This window comes from Pseudorca crassidens, chromosome 12 (genome assembly GCF_039906515.1).
Source record: "Pseudorca crassidens isolate mPseCra1 chromosome 12, mPseCra1.hap1, whole genome shotgun sequence".
NCBI classification, from domain to species: domain Eukaryota; kingdom Metazoa; phylum Chordata; class Mammalia; order Artiodactyla; family Delphinidae; genus Pseudorca; species Pseudorca crassidens.
In genome coordinates, this window is record NC_090307.1 from 4,583,892 (window position 1) to 4,603,802 (window position 19,911).

General features: G+C 37.5%; 1 protein-coding gene across 2 annotated transcripts in view; it reads right to left on the reverse strand.

The window, feature by feature from the left end:
* ZNF407 (zinc finger protein 407) overlaps positions 1-19,911 on the reverse strand; it is a 480,028-nt gene that overhangs the window by 286,932 nt on the left and 173,185 nt on the right. The gene's annotated exons all lie outside the window — the stretch shown is intronic.

Consider the following 19,911-nt stretch of genomic DNA (forward strand, 5'->3'; position numbering starts at 1 on the left):
ATCGCCAAGCAGAGGCACTGGGTATACTGTCCACGACACTGTGTGACTGTTCCTCAATCAGCGTCAGAGTACAAGAGCATCTGATAAGAACTCAAACAAAACCAACAACAGAAGACAAGCATGCCATCTGCCAAAGGATTAGTCAGACAGCCCTGTCTGTTCACCTGTCCCTAACATAGATGGCTAAAGGAGAGAGCCAGAAAATGAATACGGACGTCCTTAAAAGCAACCACATCTCCTATGGCTTGAGTATTATGGGAAACACAACAGAGCACGTATCTCTTAGCCACACTGTTAAACTTCCATATCCTTCCATTAGGAAGATCCAACCACTCCCACAGAATATACCTTGAAAATGAGAAGATTCTTAGAAGAAACAATAATGCTTTCCTTTACATAGAATTTTGTTCATGAAAATTATGTAAAGAAGGGCAAAACATAGCTTGGAATAATTGAGTTTCATCCCTGATAAAACAAGAACACCAAACGCATAGCATGAGCCCTTTTTACCCCAATACAAATATCTGCAGCTCTTTCTTGCAGGCCTATTGGCATTTTGTACTCACTACTATTTCAATAATGAAGTTTACAGAGGCTCAAAATTCTGTGCACCTGACCAAGATGCTCTAACACTTCAGTTGAGGCTTCAGAATTTGTTGACATGTGGCACCACCTCTCAGGGAGGTGAAAGGCATGTCACAACCAAGCTGCGTTTCCAGCTGTGACATGTCTCGGTACAGAAGGGCAGGATGGAGATGGAGAGGGAGAGAAATTATTTCCTTTATCATTTATCAAGAGTCATGCCAAATTCCTGTAGTCTTTACTCACATTTAGTATTTTTTTTTCCTGTTCAGTGGCCTTCATACAATGAAAAGTATGTTTTAAAGTCATATTATTGAAATGTATTGAATAATGACTGTCAAGGTTGGAAACTAGCCACAAGAGTGAATGTTATCTGTTCCTCAGTCCTCCAGAGAGGGCCATAAATGCACGTGATATTCCTTGGTGCTGTATTTTGCATTTGGATTTCTGATTTAGACAAAATGTGTTTAAAAAAATGGGTAAGACGGCAGCTGCTGAATTAAAAGACATCTGTGTGTAAAAGAAGTTTTGCTTATTTTAGTCAAAGCAAGGAAAGCGTTACAGTGAAAAAAATTCTTTTGATAACCTAAAAATAAATCTGCAAATAGCCATTCAATATGCAGAAGCAAAAATTCAAACTCAAACTGATAAACACATACTGAGGGCATATTATATATAAATAAAGTACAACGTAAGAAATAAATACTACAATGTACAAGAGATAAAGATTAAAATGATAATGAAATGTAGCACATAAACTTCACTTCATTATCTACACGTTGGGAATTGAAGAACAACTCATGTTAATAAATCGAGTGTGGGAGAATCTGACCCAAAGAAAACAAGGCACAGGTTCAAGCCACAGAAAGCACGGCGCCACACCACAAGGGAGGGACATGTTCCCACGTTGTCACCACCGCCCAACCACCTGTGACTTCTGTGACCAACTCAGGAAGGAAACGTGGGCACAGTACGACCGACCATACACTGGGAGCGCAGGATGCAAACCCCACATATGCACTGAGGTCAAGCACCGTCTCACATTCCCAAGCTGGGTTAGTGTGACAAATTTACACACTGATAAATTATCATCTTATATAAGATTTCCCTGATACATTTAAAAACAAAAAAGAAATCTGAGAATGAAATTTTGAGCCAATACATAAACTGCCCAATTAAGCCACACAATATGATTGACACCATCCACTAGACTATAGATAGCCCACAATCCTATGTCTCTAAAATTCAGAGTAGCTGTAGAATCTACCACTGGCTTTTAAATTGTCTGTAAAAATACACTTCATGGTCACACTTAATATAATTCCTGCCCAACACTGCAGCTTCTTGGGAGTATTTACTACTTTTAAAATTATCTACACATGCCCCAAAGCACTGTCACACGGGATTTTGATCACACAGGTTTTAATCAATGTTTACGTATGTATATACGTATGCATCTATTTTTAAAATACATATTTAATTTTAAAACGAATGTCTTGGGCTTCCCTGGTGGCGCAGTGGTTAAGAATCTGCCTGCCAGTGCAGGGGACACAGGTTCGAGCCCTGGTCTGAGAAGAGCCCGCATGCCACGGAGCAGCTAAGCCCGTGTGCCACAACCACTGAGCCTGCGCTCCAGAGCCCGCGAGCCACAGCTACTGAAGCCGACATGCCTAGAGCCTGTGCTCCACAACAAGAAGCCACCGCAATAAGAAGCCCGTGCACCGCAACGAAGAGTAGCCCCCGCTCGCCGCAACTAGAGAAAGCCTGCACGCAGCAACGAAGACCCAATGCAGCCAAAAATAAATAAATTAAAAAACAAACAAAAAAACAGATGTCTTAAATAGTGGCATAATTTTAATACTAATTTATAAGTAAATTCCATAAGGTACAAAAATGCACAATTTCATTTGCATTTTGTACTTCATAAACAAAAATAACATAGCAAAAGTCACTCCTTCATACTCACCAATTATTATATGTATGCACATTAAAGATAGCTGATGTGATTTTTGGGAACAAATGCCAACCAAAGAACCAAGCAAGAGGAAGTGTGGGACCTATTTATAAAAGGAATTGAGAACATTAATTTCCACAAAGTAAGGGGAACTACAGTAATACGGAAACACTCTATGTTTTCTAACAAGTCACCATTCAGACACAGTATTAAAAAAACACTAAGACTACAAAAAAGGTGCCAAGGTTTAGTCCCGGCAGCTCTTCCTCAAAAAGAATCAGAAATCCAAATTGTTGAAAGGGGAGGGTAACACATGGGATGTGTCTCCCTGTGATACGTTTCTCCTTAGAGGACAGCGTGATCCATCTACATGAACTGAGATTCTGACTACTAATTGTACTAGTGACATATCAGCTAGCATGGTAACTGCAGTCTGAGTGCAGGTATTTGCTAGAATGTCTGAGTACACTCAGCCTTCAGAGCGATGAAAAATCAACCCTAAAAATAATTAACATATCAAAGCAATAGATTTTATTCAGAGATAGATTTTGGCACACAAACACATAAGAGAATCAATGAGGTCCTTAGTAAATTTAACAGAGAAAAGGTAAAGGAACATAACAGAATAAAGGTGTATAGAAAGCAATTCCTTACTTATTATCTAGTACATAAATTGTATACACAATTTTAGAATAGGCTTGTGTCTTTGACACAAATATTGACCAAAAGTCAAAATCATTAATATATTTGCATGTTAAAATGCAGAATACTTTCAGCAATTAGATTATGTACTTATTAGAATAATATTCTACTTATTGAGTTTTATGGATATAAATTTAACTGACAAATGCCATATCTGATCACATCACTATTGAGTTAAAAATACAAATGAAGTGTTTTTCATCTTGTATACCACCAAATTCAGGAATTAAATAAATCAAAGCCACCAAGCAAAAAGCCAACAAAATGTGGCATGATAACAAATGGAGGATTGATAACAACACCAAGATTAAGAATTATAACCATTTAGAAAGGATTTCAGACTCATTTGTTTGTAGAAATAGAATTGAGGGGGAAAAACAGAATGTTACCTATGCTGTTGCTATTTTATGGAAAAGACAACAATTAGTTACTACATTTTTATATCTAAAAATACTGTCATACACTTGGCACCTTAGGAAAAAATAACTTCTATATTGAGCTCGGCAAACATTATAAAAGCACAATTACATTTATTTTATTACTGTGCATTATCTAGATAAAATATTTAGATGTTTCTCTTTGTGTATATTGTACTGATACTTGCATTTAGTAGAATTAGGAAAATATCATCACATTTTGCAAAAAGATAGACTCTGAATTAACAGAAAAGTAATTTTTTAAATGTGTTATTTATCTGTGTGTAGGTACACCTAAGTTGGTAAGAAAAGACAGAAATAAACGTAAGCATGAGGAAATAAGAAGAAAGTTTTCAACAGAAAAGAATTAGATGAGGACGCAAGTGTGGGATGTGGAGAAAGTTCCACTCAGCCCTTCACAAGGTGAACCTGAGTCAGAGGTGGGCCATGAGATTCTCCTACTTCAACTCAACAACAGCCAGGTATCCATAAACATATCTGCAGAAGGGTTACCTAGAAGCCAAGAACTTCCTTTACTTGGGTGGATCAAGCCACAAAGTAGCAGAACAGCAACAGACCCAAAAATGTCCTTTCATACAATAGCTTCTAGTACAGTCTACAACTTCCAATTGAGAATGTGCATAACCATGAGCATAAAAAACCTCACATGTCAAATCCGAAGGATTTGTGTGGAAAAGTAAATGGAATTGGCATTTGGCTACATATTGTGCAGAGTGGGAACAACATATAAAGAACTCCAAAATGTTACTAGGAGGCATGGCACACTATTGCTTTGTTTGGTTTGTGTAGTAAGGAAGCAACAGTCATGCTTTGGCAATAATAATCTATGTACACAGTAAAGTAGAAAAAATCTAAAATATTAAAGTCATATCGTGACTTTACAGGAAGAGTTTGAAACAAGTGACAGGACTCAGGTTATGTACACTACCAAGAAGCAGGAGAGGATTCAGGGTTAGTTCACCACCAGGCAGCAGGAGAGGACTCAGGTTAGTACACCACCAGGCAGCCAGAGATAACAGCTAGAAACAGGCTCTAGACCTAGACTGACTTCATCTTCAACTTGATCCCAATATGTCCTAATTGTTTCAACTTAGCTAAATTACTAATTAATCTCTTTTATAGAGGACATCAATAATCATGGAAAATCAATGTTATTACTGATTAGTACTGTGAAAAAGAAAATCTTACAGTTTTAAACCTCAAAATACAATATATTCCATATTTGCTTGTGTTTAAAACAAGAGAAGGATAAACCCAAAATACAAAATAAAATTGGCTTCTTACTGGCTATGGGGAGGGAATATGAGAGAGAAGACGGGATGAAAGCAGATAAGACGAATCCTACAGATGTTGAGCCTGAGTGGTCAGGGCACAGCGACCACAGTGCTCTGATTAATGTATCTGTATGTTCGAATTATTTTCACAATATGAAGTTAGAAAAATTTTTAAAAACAAAGTAAATGTGGATAATTTGCAAATGTGTGATATCCAGGAAGCTGTGGGAAGACCAGACAGCATCTAAATGAAGGAAGCATGCAAAGTCCTATAGAATAAACTGCTGATGGGGTATTTGAATCTCTTTAACAAAGACGCAAAAATAAAATTAAAAGTTTCACTAAATTACATAAGAATTATTTATGCAATCAGATGTCATTTTTAAAAGATATAAAAAAATCCTTTTTTTAAAAATTTATTTCCTAAAAATCCAGCTTCGTAATAAAAGTACTTTTTGTTTGTTTCTTTCTGTGTTTGTAATTATCCAGAATTACAATCAGACACTGTTAACTCTGATAGAGGATAAAATCTTATTGATTGTTCTTCAACAAACTGAACTACTACTTTCTACTTCACTGGGAATCTTACATTTAAGTTGATCAAATTTTAAAAATAGTTCAAATAAGCAAAATTTAGGATCTTTTAAAATTAATATCAACCATTAACAAAAAAGGATATAATTTGAATATGAATTTTTCTTAATGCTACTCAAACATGTTTCCAATAAAACAACTAGAAATGACATATTCCTGTGTAAAGTGGGCACCACACAGCCAACGCAAAAAAGCAGCTGACGGAACACCTGCTCCATGCATCACTTTATTCCTTCACTCAGTTACTAAGAATTTTTGCAATACTATCTTAAAGGTTTATTAACTAATCACAGTTTCTAAGTTTTCTAAAAAATCATGGACTTCCACTCCCTGATAGGACTGGAGCAGCAACAGCCCCACTGCGACATCCAGAAAAGGCGGATTCATCACCACCACCTTGCCCCCTGTGACATCAAGGAAGCAGTGAACGACCAGACGTAGATGAACTGTCGTTCCAGAGACAGGAAGCCCTTCCCAGCCAGGCTGTTGGTCAGAGGCCATTTCCTCCCCCAGAAGAATGGCAGCCCTCCTTCACCACTGGGTCTCAATCCAAAGCACAGCATGTCCACAGCTTAGGAAGAGGGCCAAACCCCGGGGGCACCGAGAGCCGCCCGACGCACACACTCCCTTGCCGGGAGAGATGGTCACCCCTTCCCCCCTCCTGCCTAACAGGAGAGATGGTCCTCTCCCCATCACAGGAAACCATTTGGGCCTCTGTTCTCTCATACACCACACTGAGCACACAACTCAGAAATTACAAGAAATGCAAATGGATCAAAAATGCAGCCAATAATTCAGAGTAAAAATAAGCAAAGACTAAAATAAGTATGATCATCATGACCAATAAAATAGATAAAAACAGGAACAAAAATGGATGAAAAAATGGAGAACTGCAAGAGAAAACTGAAATCTATGTGAAAAAAATCAGATGAACATTTAACTAAAAAGTAAAATATCTTTCATTAAGCATCCACTGGATGACTTGAAAGAAAAGTCGACATGGCAAAGGACATGATTAGTGAATTCTCAGACAGTCAGTAGAAAATACCAAAACTGAAGAATAAGGAGAAGAAAAAATGGAAAGAACAGATCAGAGCATGGTAGGCACAAGGGACACAGCAGAAAGGCCCATCGTATAGGTAGTTGGAGTCCCAGAAGAAGAGGAGAGACAAAAGCAATATCCAAAGACATAACAGCCACAAAATTCCAAAGCCGAAGACAGACATCAACCCCCACATTCAAGAGGCTCAGCAAACTCCAAGCAGAGTGAAAAAGCACATGTGCATATAGGCACACAGAGGTACACGCATGCATATACACGCAGGCACACGTCACATTATAATCAAAGTGCAAAAAACCAAAGACAAAAAGAAGAGCAGCTGGGGTGGAAGGAGGAGACACTGTCTTCAAAAGAACTATAGGTTATCTAGAAAAATAAAATGTAATATTGTGGGAAAATCAGGTTCTGGCTGTTCCATCATGGTATGGAGGGAAACGGGATTGAAGATGATAGATTTGAATCAGATAAAGACGGCCTTGTAGGCAATGTACTGAGTAGTTTGCTATGTAACAGAAAATTTATGACACATTTAAATTTCACAACTTTGTGAGATAAATATTATTACTTCCTTTTATACATAGAAAGTTTAAGCTACTTGCCAAAGGTCTCATAATTCCTAAGTGGCAGAGCTAAGACACAAATCCAGAACTGTCTGAAACAATGGTTGTGCTCTCAAATAGTCCGCTCTACTGTTTCATTCAAGAGAAGGAAACAAGAACATTGATTAAATGATATAAAGTTTATAAAAGAAAGTTAAGAGAATAACAAGCCAAAATTAAGGTCAATGAAATAAAGGGAAAATATAGCCATGGAGCAACACACAAAGGGAACCTCAAAACTACAGAGAACAGAAAATACATGCAACGAAACAAAATTAAAATTAAAGTGACCTGTAAAAACATAAAACTGCGAACTGCACTTGCCTGATACAATGGATGAGCTGAATGAAAACATGGTATTTGACTTAATCACACTAGGTATTTATTTTTCTCTCAGTCTGCTAATAGTTTAAGACTAAGAGCAAGATATAACTATATAATGATATTCAGCTTTAAAACACACATGGATTTCACAGCACAATCCTAATGCATTCTAAGAAGACAATTCAATATATCAACTGATGAGACTACTAATAGAAAAAAATATAAATCTTCTTTGATAATTAAGATATAAAACAATAGAATAACTATGACAGTTTCATCAACATCTCAAAATATATTAAAAAATACAAAACTATATACCGGAACTCTCATATTCAGAAATGAATAACTATAAAAGTTTATGACATGCAAAATACCAACCATGAAATGAGCATCTTTTAAAAATACAAAAATAGAAACAGAATAAATCATGGAGTAAAGGCCTCTCATTATTTTAATCTACCTCAGAACCATAAACATATAAAAACATATTTAGGAAAAAGACTAAAAAAATCACTCCCTAGGAGGATCCCAAAAGAGACCACCCAAGGGAAGTTATTTTGCAACCATGCGGCATCACTGTAACATCACTTCCATTAACTGAATACGACATTCTAACATGCGAGGGGGTGACAGTGAAGGTGATTCAGGATTTACTCACATCGTAACAATTCTCTTAAGAAAAAAGGAAACGGGGCTGGGACTGATTTACCTGAGTTTTCAGAATGACCTGTGGATAGTGTGGGCAATACAGAGTCCAGTCACAAGAGGAGGACAACTTCTGTTTTCTTACATCACCACCATTACCAGAAAAGCCCTTTTAACAAAGGCCCAGAGCCTGTCTTCAGAGGTAGGTCTGACATTACAGAACCCTAGGACTTGGGAAACGATGGAATCTCAAAAACCATCCAGTTCAGCAAACTCCAGTTTAGACTCAGGAAGAATCTGAATACCTAATTCTGTGTCTTGATGTCACAAATAATAATTTACCCAAATATCAAGTCCCTCCTTGAAGTACTTTTGTCACTTAGTGTTAAAGATGCCCACACTCCACTGTGTCCCCGACAAGCTACCCCGATTTGACGGCAGCTTCTTCCCCATCTTCCTGACCTCTAAGTGGACCACCAAAGGCTTGACCCTCTTCCCTCCTCTTCTCCACGCCACAACTGCAGTAGGAGATTATACCCAGTGTTGGCTTCAGACAACAGGTATAGGCCTCTCCTCCCAAAGGTGTCCTTTCAGACCTGGCCTCTGCCTTCACTTCTAGAACTACAGATATACCTTCCCAGTCACCATCTCCACTTGAACGTCTCACAGTACCGCACATCTAACTCTTGATTCCCAAATTCTCAATATGCTGCCCTTCCAGGCATCTGCACCTCAGTTGAAGGCATCATCACTGACACTATCCGTTCCAGCCTTGATCCCTCTCTCTTAACTTACATCAATCCTTCAGCAAGTGCCATTGGTCCCACCTTCAAATGTATCTCAAATCTGATACATCCTATCATGTTGATCCAAACCCCACTGTCCCTACCCTGAACTAACTCCTCTCAGTGTCCTCCGCTCACAGTCTATGCTCTATGCCATGAGCAGTCAGCTCCTTGCACTTGGAGGGCACACGGAAGAGGATATGAGTCCAGGCGGGGTAAAGGTATCGATTCCTGATCCCCGGCTCCGTTCATTCTCCTTCCATTTATTGATCTGCCGAGGAAAGCTCCTGAGGCAGAAACATGGGCCAGGGATTCTCAACCACATCTTATTCACAACAGCCCTTCTCTCACTGAGCAAAAGGAAGGCATCCTTCTCACCCACCCTGTCCTGTGCTCCAAAGTGGTAAAAAGTCACTGGGGAACCCAAGAAACTACTGTTATTGGAAAAGCCTTTTTTATAATCAAGGCACCATAATCCTGGAGGAGCTTCTGGGCTTTCCTTGTTTGTACATATTGCTATAAAAAGGGACACAGGACAGTTGGCCTAAATTCAAATGTTCTAAATTCAGGTATACTGTGGATGGGATGGTTGACAGCGATGACAATTTTGCTTAGAGATCGTGCCTCATCGATCCTGAATTATTATCAGTGAAGGACATTACTTCTAAAGGAGGGGAAGCAAAAAGAGAACAGGTAAGAAACATTGAAGCGAGCAGAACTTTATTTCACTAAGGCAAAAATCCCACAGCAAAGATCCATGCCTTCCCTAGAATGGGACTGCCTCAGTTCTTGCTTTATTTTTAAAGAATCCTGGGAGGGCTTCCCTGGTGGCGCAGTGGTTGAGAGTCCGCCTGCCGATGCAGGGGACACGGGTTCGTGCCCCGGTCCGGGAAGACCCCACATGCCGCGGAGCGGCTGGGCCCGTGAGCCATGGCTGCTGAGCCTGCGCGTCCGGAGCCTGTGCTCCGCAACGGGAGAGGCCACAACGGTGAGAGGCCCGCGTACCTCAAAAAAAAAAAAAAAAAAGAAGAACAAATATAAATTTTCTGACAGCTACAGAAGAACTTAGTCATGGATTGTTTAAGTGGACGACAGTGTGTATCAAATCACCATGGTATTAAGTCTGTTGGATATATTTTTAAGTGGCATATTTTACAATGTCTATTTTTACTATACACTAGAAATTACATCCTGTACAACTATTTACACTTATGATGAAAATGTTGAGGTCCAGTTTAAAAATGGGGGGGGTCGAGAATTTTGAAAAATTACGCAGAGAAACCTTGAGCCTGTCCTGTAACACAACTAGGGTGTCCAAAGTGCTGCCTGCCCTTTCAAACCGTTTCCACGAATATCCACGGCACAAAGCACACAAAGCCTCACCGCGACTGCCAGAGTCCTGCGTGAGCAGACCGCTGCCTGGCTGTCCTCAGCACACGCACCTCTGTGGGCATGGGGCACAGCTCCGGGGACCCTGCTCAGCACACCCAAGGCCCCAAGTGTGTTCCCACTTCAGAGTCTGCACTCTATCCCCTCTGCCCAGAATGTGCTCTGACACAGTCCTTCTCATCGTTCAAGTTTCTGCTCAAACTGCCTCAGAAATGAGTCTTCGCTTCATTATCTTTATGTTAAAATACAGAGTAGTATTACTTGCAACTGCATGTGAGTTTACGATTATCTCAAAAATAGTTTTTACAAAATGCTTTGGGATGGCCTTACCTGAACAGTCTAATAATACTAACCCCTGCTCACCTGTCACTTCCTAGCCTCTCACCCCACTCATTCTTTCCATAGGACCCCCTGCTTTCTAAAATTATTTATTGGCTCGCACATTTTCTGACTCTTCCACAGGAACGTAAGCGCCAGAAGAACGCCTTTACCTCACTCACCACTCCACTCAAAACCAGATTGAGCATTGGTACATCTTGTCAAGTGAACATACACACCAGGTAAAGGTGACGCACATGAGCAGAGCACCTTCTCCATGTCAAACAATCGGCGACATCACTTACATACTGAACCTCGTCTAATTTACTCCTTTTGAAAATTTTGAAAGGAAACAGTTCCTCCCCGTATTTTTAGTTAAATAACCTGAGCATCAGAGGTTAAGTAACTTGGCTGAGGCTGCGTGAGTTACTAAAATGGCTGTGTTAGGATTAAAACCCAGGCACTAGATTTTAATAATCCTATGCTAGAGCTTTCTTCATTACAGCATGTTATTTTACTTCCCTCACAGTACCTGTCACGTATTATCTCACTGGATCCTCACAGTAGTCTACACCTTATCATATCAGCTTTACTGATAATGAAACTAAGACTCTGAGAGTCAGAGAGATTTGTCCAAGGAAATAAAGCTACTTATGGACACAGCCAGGACTCAAGTGCTGCAACCCCAGCTCTCACTTACTTCCTAGAATCCCACACATGAAAAGACTGAGACAGAGATTTAAAGTAAGGTACACAAGGTCACACAGCTGGATAGAGAACAGACTGAATTAAAACTAGGTCAACCGGTTATTAAGCAAATGAACTTTCAGCATATCACATTGTGCCACTGTCAAATGCCTAGGAGTTTACAACTGTTCCAAACTTTCTGAGATATGATAAAGATTCTATTACGAACATTAGCCATGCTAATGAAACCGTAAGCGGTCCAAGGTAAGAGAGGCAGCTTGACTGGGATGTATGTGCCTATGGTTCCAGCAGACCAGTGCTCACTCATTGCCCCAGAACACATACATGTTGGCTTTGGTCTCTACAAAGTATAATCTTACTTAAGAATATTTAGTATTTAATTTATTAACATTTTCCTATGTCCTATTACCTATGAAGTAATAGGTCATAAAAAATAAGAATGAAAGATTTTAATGATTCCAGAAGAGTTACATCTTTAGAAAAAATACAGTGCATCAGAAAGCAAAGTCCTTTATTTTATTTTATTTTATTTTTTTGCGGTACGCGGGCCTCTCACTGTTGTGGCCTCTCCCGTTGCGGACCACAGGCTCCGGACGCGCAGGCTCAGCGGCCATGGCTCACGGGCCCAGCCGCTCCGCGGCACGTGGGATCCTCCCGGACCCGGGCACTGCATCGGCAGGCGGACTCTCAAGCACTGCGCCACCAGGAAAGCTCTAGCAAAGTCCTTTTTAATATATAAACTCATATGCTCTTCCATTAAACATGAAAGAATGAAAGAATTAAAAAGTTGAGAAATCAGGGAGAGATATTATGATTTTCTCACCAAAACAGCACACCACTTTGACATGCTTATACAATATTCACATATACCTTAAAATAATGAACAATTAAAAACTAAAAAACAATAATAAGTTCCAGCTAAAAGAGCAGCTACAATTTATATCTGATTCTTCTTTGTCTCTACCAGTATAAAGTAGAAACACTTAACACTGTTCAAACCTGGAGAGTAAAACTTTGGTTAAATAGTAGAAGTCAGGCCCCTACTCCAAAGCATCATAAATTTTAATGACATAAATTTTTGTATTTTCCTCCCCTCATTACATAAATGAAAAGTTGTGAGGAAAACTAAAGATAACTATGGTATTGAAAAATCCAATAATGCTAGATTTAACAGTATGCTTATGTTGCACTATGCTACTAAACAATTTGCACTGAAAATGTAAGTAAGGTATTTATCTCTATCACTACAACTATAAATAGGAAAGTATAAATCAGACCATTGTGACAGTTCAAGTGGAGAATTTAGGAGCAGAAAGCAGAAAGATTTTCAGCAATATATGACAAATTCAATTATTTTTTTAGGTTTAAATCTAGTGAAATGTAATGAAAAATTTTTAAATGCAATCAAAGCAGATTTCAAAATAGCACAAGAAGAAGATGAAAGACAAGATTATTTTCATTATAGAGATTCTGATCGAAGAGCCTAAATAAAAAGAAAAAAAGAAACAACACCTTCATCATGGCGGGTGACTATGTCTAAAAGGGTCTTTCATCATACAAAAACGCAACTCCTGTAACATAACATAACTTTAACGTGGGGGAAAACAAGGTCAGTTTTTAAAGTAAACTGTTGTTATAAGGTAACTTTTAATTTGCGCACATAATGTAAATTGCTATGGTGAACGCACGTTGGGTCACGGAAACAACGGTAGCTGGATTCAGATGTGACCCAGCAGCCCAGGTGTTCAGGAAAAGTGCTGTTAACAGTGAGGATTGATGATCTAATCAAACTGTCACAGCCAGATCCTCGGCAGGGTGGCTGGAGGATAATATTCAGAAAGCAAGCACATGCTTAGTGTTACTTTAAATTGATGCTGACATTTTCAATTGTGAAAAGAAATTTTTTCCTAAGTAATATAGGAAACAACTCAGCTAACCTTCCGGAGGATATCAGATAATCATGGTAGGTTGCTGTGCAAAAGCTAACTTCTCAGAAATGTGAGCACATATGAAATACAAATAATAGGACATTTTAGAGATTTACTGTAGTAATCAACATTTTAATTACTTTCTGTTTTCTTGAATGTACAGTACTACTGCAATGAATATTCTCTCCACGCACAAACAAAGCAATATTTTGAGCCTGGTATTTGCATTTGGTGGCGAAAAATTCCCACAAGAGTACAAATAACCAAGAGTCACGTGCTGATTAATCTAAGACTCCTAAAGTCACGTGTTAATTAAAGTAATTAATATGATCTTTCCTGGTAATGCTAGGCATTGGTCACATGGCAAGCAGAGAAAAACTGTGATTGGATAGTCAGGTTTCAAAATAAGTCTAACCCCACAATATTAAGAGGTTCTTAAAAAATCTCTGATGAGGGCAATTCAATAAAAACTGAGTGTGTAATTATTAAAACAACAGTTCCTCTCAGAAAAGCACGAGACCAGTCTACAAATGTGGAATGACTTACAAATAACTCAAGTGTGCAACGAAGTATCCTCCACATAAAAGAAAGAAAGAAGACAATGGAGCGTTTGTGACTTCTGCTAAGTCAGTCCGCAGCCCCCCTTCCCGCTTGGGGTCACAGCAGCTCCCAGGAGCCCACATGGGCTCTGACCCGCAGAGGCACTGCTGAGGTCCTGCTGCTCTGTATTCTTGGCAACGTCCTGAGTTCTCGAGATGCTGCCTTTCCTCGGCAGCCGAGGACAATCAAGTGGCTTGAACTGCTTCATGTTTTCAAGACACATTATAAAGCATTCTCGTGAAAATTTTTTGCTCTGTCATTCCTGACCTTTTTGAAACGGTGCCCCAGTAAGTATTAATATTGATAAAAACCACATTATCTCTGCCATTCACTGCTGACATCCGGACCCAGGGTAACACAACACAGCTTCCCTGGTTCTTAGATAAATATGACTAAAGTAGAAATACCAAACTCTCTTTTTCATATGGAATGAGAACAAGTTATACGTTTTCTGGTAAGACTGACCCATTTCTTAAAATCTGCCCTCTTAAAGTTTCTGATAAAATCCAGTAAGATGTAAAAGAAACCACATAAAACATTTCAGAAAATCAATTTAAAAATTGTAACTATGTGTGAGGGAAATATTTTTCTCTCAAGAGGTAAACACTGTGCATCTTTCCGTGACAGTACAAAATGAATTTTGCCATGTTCAGTTCTAAATAAAGAGAAATCCCAAAGCCACATTCTAGATGGTCAGGCAAGTTTTCTCTGATAGGGAGTTCAAGTCTCACTGCCACGAGTGGCCCTGCAGCAGCAGTCATGAGCCACAGGGCTGGGGAAAAGGAGCCTTCCCGCCAAGGGCAAAGCCATCAGGAAGAGCAAACCCAGGACAACTGTAGCGCCAGGAAGGCCAGCACCAACTCCACACTGCAAAGAAGCACCGAGGGCCTCCGTTCAGTCTGTTAGCTCAAGGCTGGGGTAAAGCGTTTCAAGATGGGGCTTGGAAGGCTGAGTGCTTGCGGTACCGGCACGTTCATTTGACGTTTACAGGTAACAACATTCTCTAAGAATTACAGGGTGGTAAAGCTGGGGCTCGCTCTCACTATCTATCACCCAGTAAGAATCAGAAAAAGTCTCAGTTTTATTTAACAAAAAAAAAGGATCATCACATCCATTCCTTATCTGCCATTATTGAATTCTATATGGTATGATATCCTAAGATACCTTAGAATTCCTACACATTGGACAAGGAGAAAACTTCCACCAAGGGTTGGCTGATAGCTAACTCTATGTTAGAACACAGGCTGCCATATTTATCATTAACCTTTGACAATTACAAACTTAATTCTTAAAGCTTTCCTGGAATATCAAGCATTTGAGTATACATGTGTTCACATTAACTAGTAACATAAAAATATGAAATCTAAATTTAATATATTAAGCTTTATTATTTTCTTTCACTGGATAATCACTACTTGATATTTCAAACACCCAGAATGTTTTTCAAGATCTTCTATCAAAATATTGTTAATAAAAGGGATGATGAAATGAGTACCAGAGGAATTTTAAAGCTGATCTAATGCAAAGCAAATAAGAATTTTCTTTGAAATCTCACATTTTGTATTTGGTTACATAAAACATGTAAAATAAAAATATCATTCTTCTCCATCCATCCAGTACACACAGTAAAATAACCACCATGCCTTGTTGGGAGAACAAGGTGGAAGACTTATCAAATGTAACAAAATATGGGTAACTTCAGTAGTTCCAGAATTTACACAAGAAAAATAATTTAATAACTTGAGAAAAGACTTACACACATTACTGTTCTCACGGTAAAGATATATATATATATATTTTTTGCGGTACGCGGGCCTTTCACTACTGTAGCCTCTCCCGTTGCGGAGCACAGGCTCCGGATGCGCAGGCCCAGTCGCTCCGCGGCATGTGGGATCTTCCCGGACCGGGGCACGAACCCGTGTCCCCTGCATCAGCAGGCGGACTCTCAACCGCTGCGCCACCAGGGAAGCCCCACAGTAAAGATTTTGAAACATTACAAATGTCCATTAAATAGTAATATCATGATATGTATAAACAATAGATTATAAAGCCATTAAATTATAATTCAAATCTGTATTTATAAAGTTAGAGGATAATATCCATGACATATGAATGAAACAAAGGAAGTAGCAAAATATTATGATCAGTATGATTCTCATTTATACAAAATTCTATACATGCATTTATACACACACGAGAAGTGAGAAAACTTACTAATGAATAAGAGACATTAGCAAGAGCTAACAGTGGCAATGGTCTTGGAGTGATGAGATTTGTGATTCTATTTCTGCCCTCATATATGCTGACTGCATGTTTTAGCAAGCATAATTCACTTAATTAAGAAGTTCTTTTCAAAATAAAATGTTTTGTTCTTTAAAGAGATTCTGACATGAGATGAGAAGGGACAAGGAAATGGCTATACTTTTAAGGAAGAGCATTTTCTTCTAGCAAGGTCATGTGCACATTACCATTCTGTAAGGCCTATGTACTCTGAAGACTTTGGGAGTGTTTATTGTTAATACAAAGTAATTCACACTCTCATTCTGTCATTTCCACAACGAGTAGCATTAATTTAAGAGGTGACTGGAAGAGGTTAAAGGTGTTCACTGCTGCTACAGAGGAATGTTTTTCCATGTGAAGCTCATAAACTAGTACTGGCTTTCTATCTATTGCACTGCTATCATTGGCATCAAAAGCGAACCAACTAAGAGACATTGATGTGTACCTGCTCTCTGTTATGAAATTTTGGTCAAAATACCAAGTTGCATCTTAATTACAGGTTGAAGAGGTATGTGCTTATAAGTATAATACATTTAACTGCCTTTCATTTTCAAGATATAATTGAACACACTTAGAAAATACAAAATTTAACAATTTAAAGCTCTGACAAATGATATGAAAGAACATTCTACTTGATTCAGAATATCACTGATACCATTAAACTGTCGTTTTCATGGCCCACATTTGTAAATATATTTACAATGCAAATAGTAAATCTGGACTTCTACAAAAGCACATTGATAACAAAATGAAAGTATAAGGCAGTTTTATAAAATTAATCTCATATATATTGACCAAAGAATATTATGACATACTAAATATTCACCATGCTCAAGATAAAACAAGTTTAAAAAAAAGTTAATAATTGGTGATCAAGACAAGATTCATATAACATCAATATCATTTTCATTTCAAAGTGTCTCAAACAGGAATTATCATAGAACATCAACAAAAGTATGAGCTATTTTCTGAGTTATTTTAATAAAAGAACAAACAAGACCTAACAAAATGTTGAAGTATGGAAAAACCCTTTACATTTTTAGGATGGCTTCTTGAAACATCAATAGAATTATATATATATATATATATATATATATATATATATATATATATATAGGCATGATGAATTTGAATGTTAACAAACTATGCTTGAGTTACAAATAATGGTCGTAATTATATAGTTCCTGAAATAATAAACTGAAATATTACATAAAAGTCTTCTTATCAGTGATAGAGTAAGTCATGGACAAAGGAAGTCAAATTATCTATCAATCGGGAAAAAAACATATTCAACAGAGAAACATTTACTGTGACGCTGGGGTCCATTCTATGCAGGCAACAAATTAAGTTGTGCTGGTCAAAAATTTCAGTATTAAAATGATCTGAGTTGATGTACGCTTCCAACAAGAAATGATAAAGATTGGTTTTAGGGTTCTTTCTATCACAATAACATATATACATGTAGAGATATATATGCACACACATATACATATGCATATACATTCATATTGTTCTTTTTGAACTGCTCACTTTCCTTTAAAACTTAAATAATTAATTAGGCCATAAAATAGTAAGAAAAACATGAATTTTCATTAAACAACACTACCAGAAAGCAAGCAGAAAAGATAAATGATCTCTACCACTAGAAAAGTTAGGGGATGGGGAGCAATGTGACTGAAGTTTTGCTTATTGGAAAATTCTGAGAATAAAAAAGTATTATAAGAACAAAGAAAATCACAGCTGAATTAAAACAGTAATAGAATACAAACTAATCAGCAGACTCAGAAGTCAGAAAGTATACAAAATTAGCGCAAGAATAACAAAATTACAATAGAAAAATGGTGTGTAGCACCGAGACCAAGTACTACATAAAGTAGACCAAATTCAGAAGTCACTCACACAACTTAGTTAATTTTATCTTTTGAGTAAATGTACTTTGTGCACAGGTGATGTCACATGAATATTTTTATTTGACTTAAGAAATGCAGGGAAAGACCATGTGTAGGTATCTGTGTGTACCTAAGGACATTCCTCTGACTCTACTTAATGATAGAAAATCTTCCACTGTTAGTAAAGTTATTGAAAGTCATGAGTAATCAAGGAAATGGGTGATTAAGTTAGACCATGACATTTTGAGCCAAAACTGAAGTGTGATCATAAAGTAATGGTATTGGTAGGCTTTGGCTAACAATCTAGTAAATAGATCAAAGACAAAGATTTTTGTCAAGAATGGCAACACTTTTGAAATAGAACCTCAAAGTGACAAATGCACCTAAAACTAATTTGAATATGTAAATTCATATTAAAAATTCATCCCAGTGCTACTTGCTGCATCTGGGCCCGTACGCGTGCGCACACAAGAAATCTTCAGTTAACAGATGAACGCTATACATTAATCCAAACAATTAAATTTGGACACAGAGTTGAAGCATACATTACATGAGCACATTATCACCGTCTCTATCTAGAGACATGAACAGCAATGAGAACATTTTAAACACTATTTTTTGGTACCAATGTGCAACTTACCCTTTTTAATGTTCTCAGGTTATACAATTCTCAGCATAACAAGTAATATCTAATATAAATCGATGTTACATGACTTTAATTGCATGTGAGTTTAAATATTAAAATTTGAAGTGCCACATATTAGGAATGAAACACAAATTTTAAAAATTTATGCTTTGAAGAATGAAATTTAGATAAAATTCAAAAGCAGTAATTCTCCCAAGTGATCATTTACTACAAAATTGATTCACATTAGTGGAAAGCTTTCCTGTACCCAGGGCTGGGAATGCTTTTGTCCTATGGGAAGCAGTTCATGCAAAACACTGAATTTACATATTTCACTATTAACTTCAGCTATTCTCCTCAGAAAGAGCCTCAAACCTCTGTGCTAAATTTAAAATGAATTACAATTTTGCTGAAGGTTTAATTGCTAAGTAATTTGATTGAACAGTTTAAACAATTTACAGTTTTAGTCAACATAAAAATTTGTGGGCAATCATATGGGAAAACTCATAAAATCACAGCTAAATTCCTAGTAATCAAAGTTTTATAGACTGAAATAGCCTTTAACAAATTATCATGATTTGATGTTAACTGCATTACCATATTTTAATTCATTTGAAAATGTAAGAAAAGACAGTAAACTATTAGATCAAGAGATTAAAATTATGTTAATTTTAAAGCGTCAACACTATTCTAAACACAAATTCCAAATTTTCTGTCATTCTTCTGGGAGTTCAGAGATCAAGTAGTTCTTATGTAAAAATGGAATTAAGATTGAAAGCAAGAAAAACTCCCTGATCGTGTTTCACAAGATATAAAATGATCCTATGGATATAAAATAAAAAGGTTTTTCTTCCAAAGAGATAGTATCTTTACTACTCAACCACATCCTGAACTTTGTCATAAACTAATAAACCCCTAAAACAAAACTGAGACGAAAAACTGGGTTCTAACTTACAGCTCCACAGTTAAACTCAAAAGATGAATTAAAAACAGTGCTTGCAAGAGTTCTCACATTTTAAGATTCATCTTTTTATTACATCTTCCCTAATTCAACCTCATACCACATCACTGAAAAAAAAAAAAAATAGTAAACTTTCATCGTCGCACAACAGGCTGTGAAAAGCCTCGCAAGTCAAACACAGATTGGTTATGTCCCTCACTTTAAATTATACTAAATATTTTCCTTCTTGCCTTTTTTCTCATTCCTTCATAACTTTA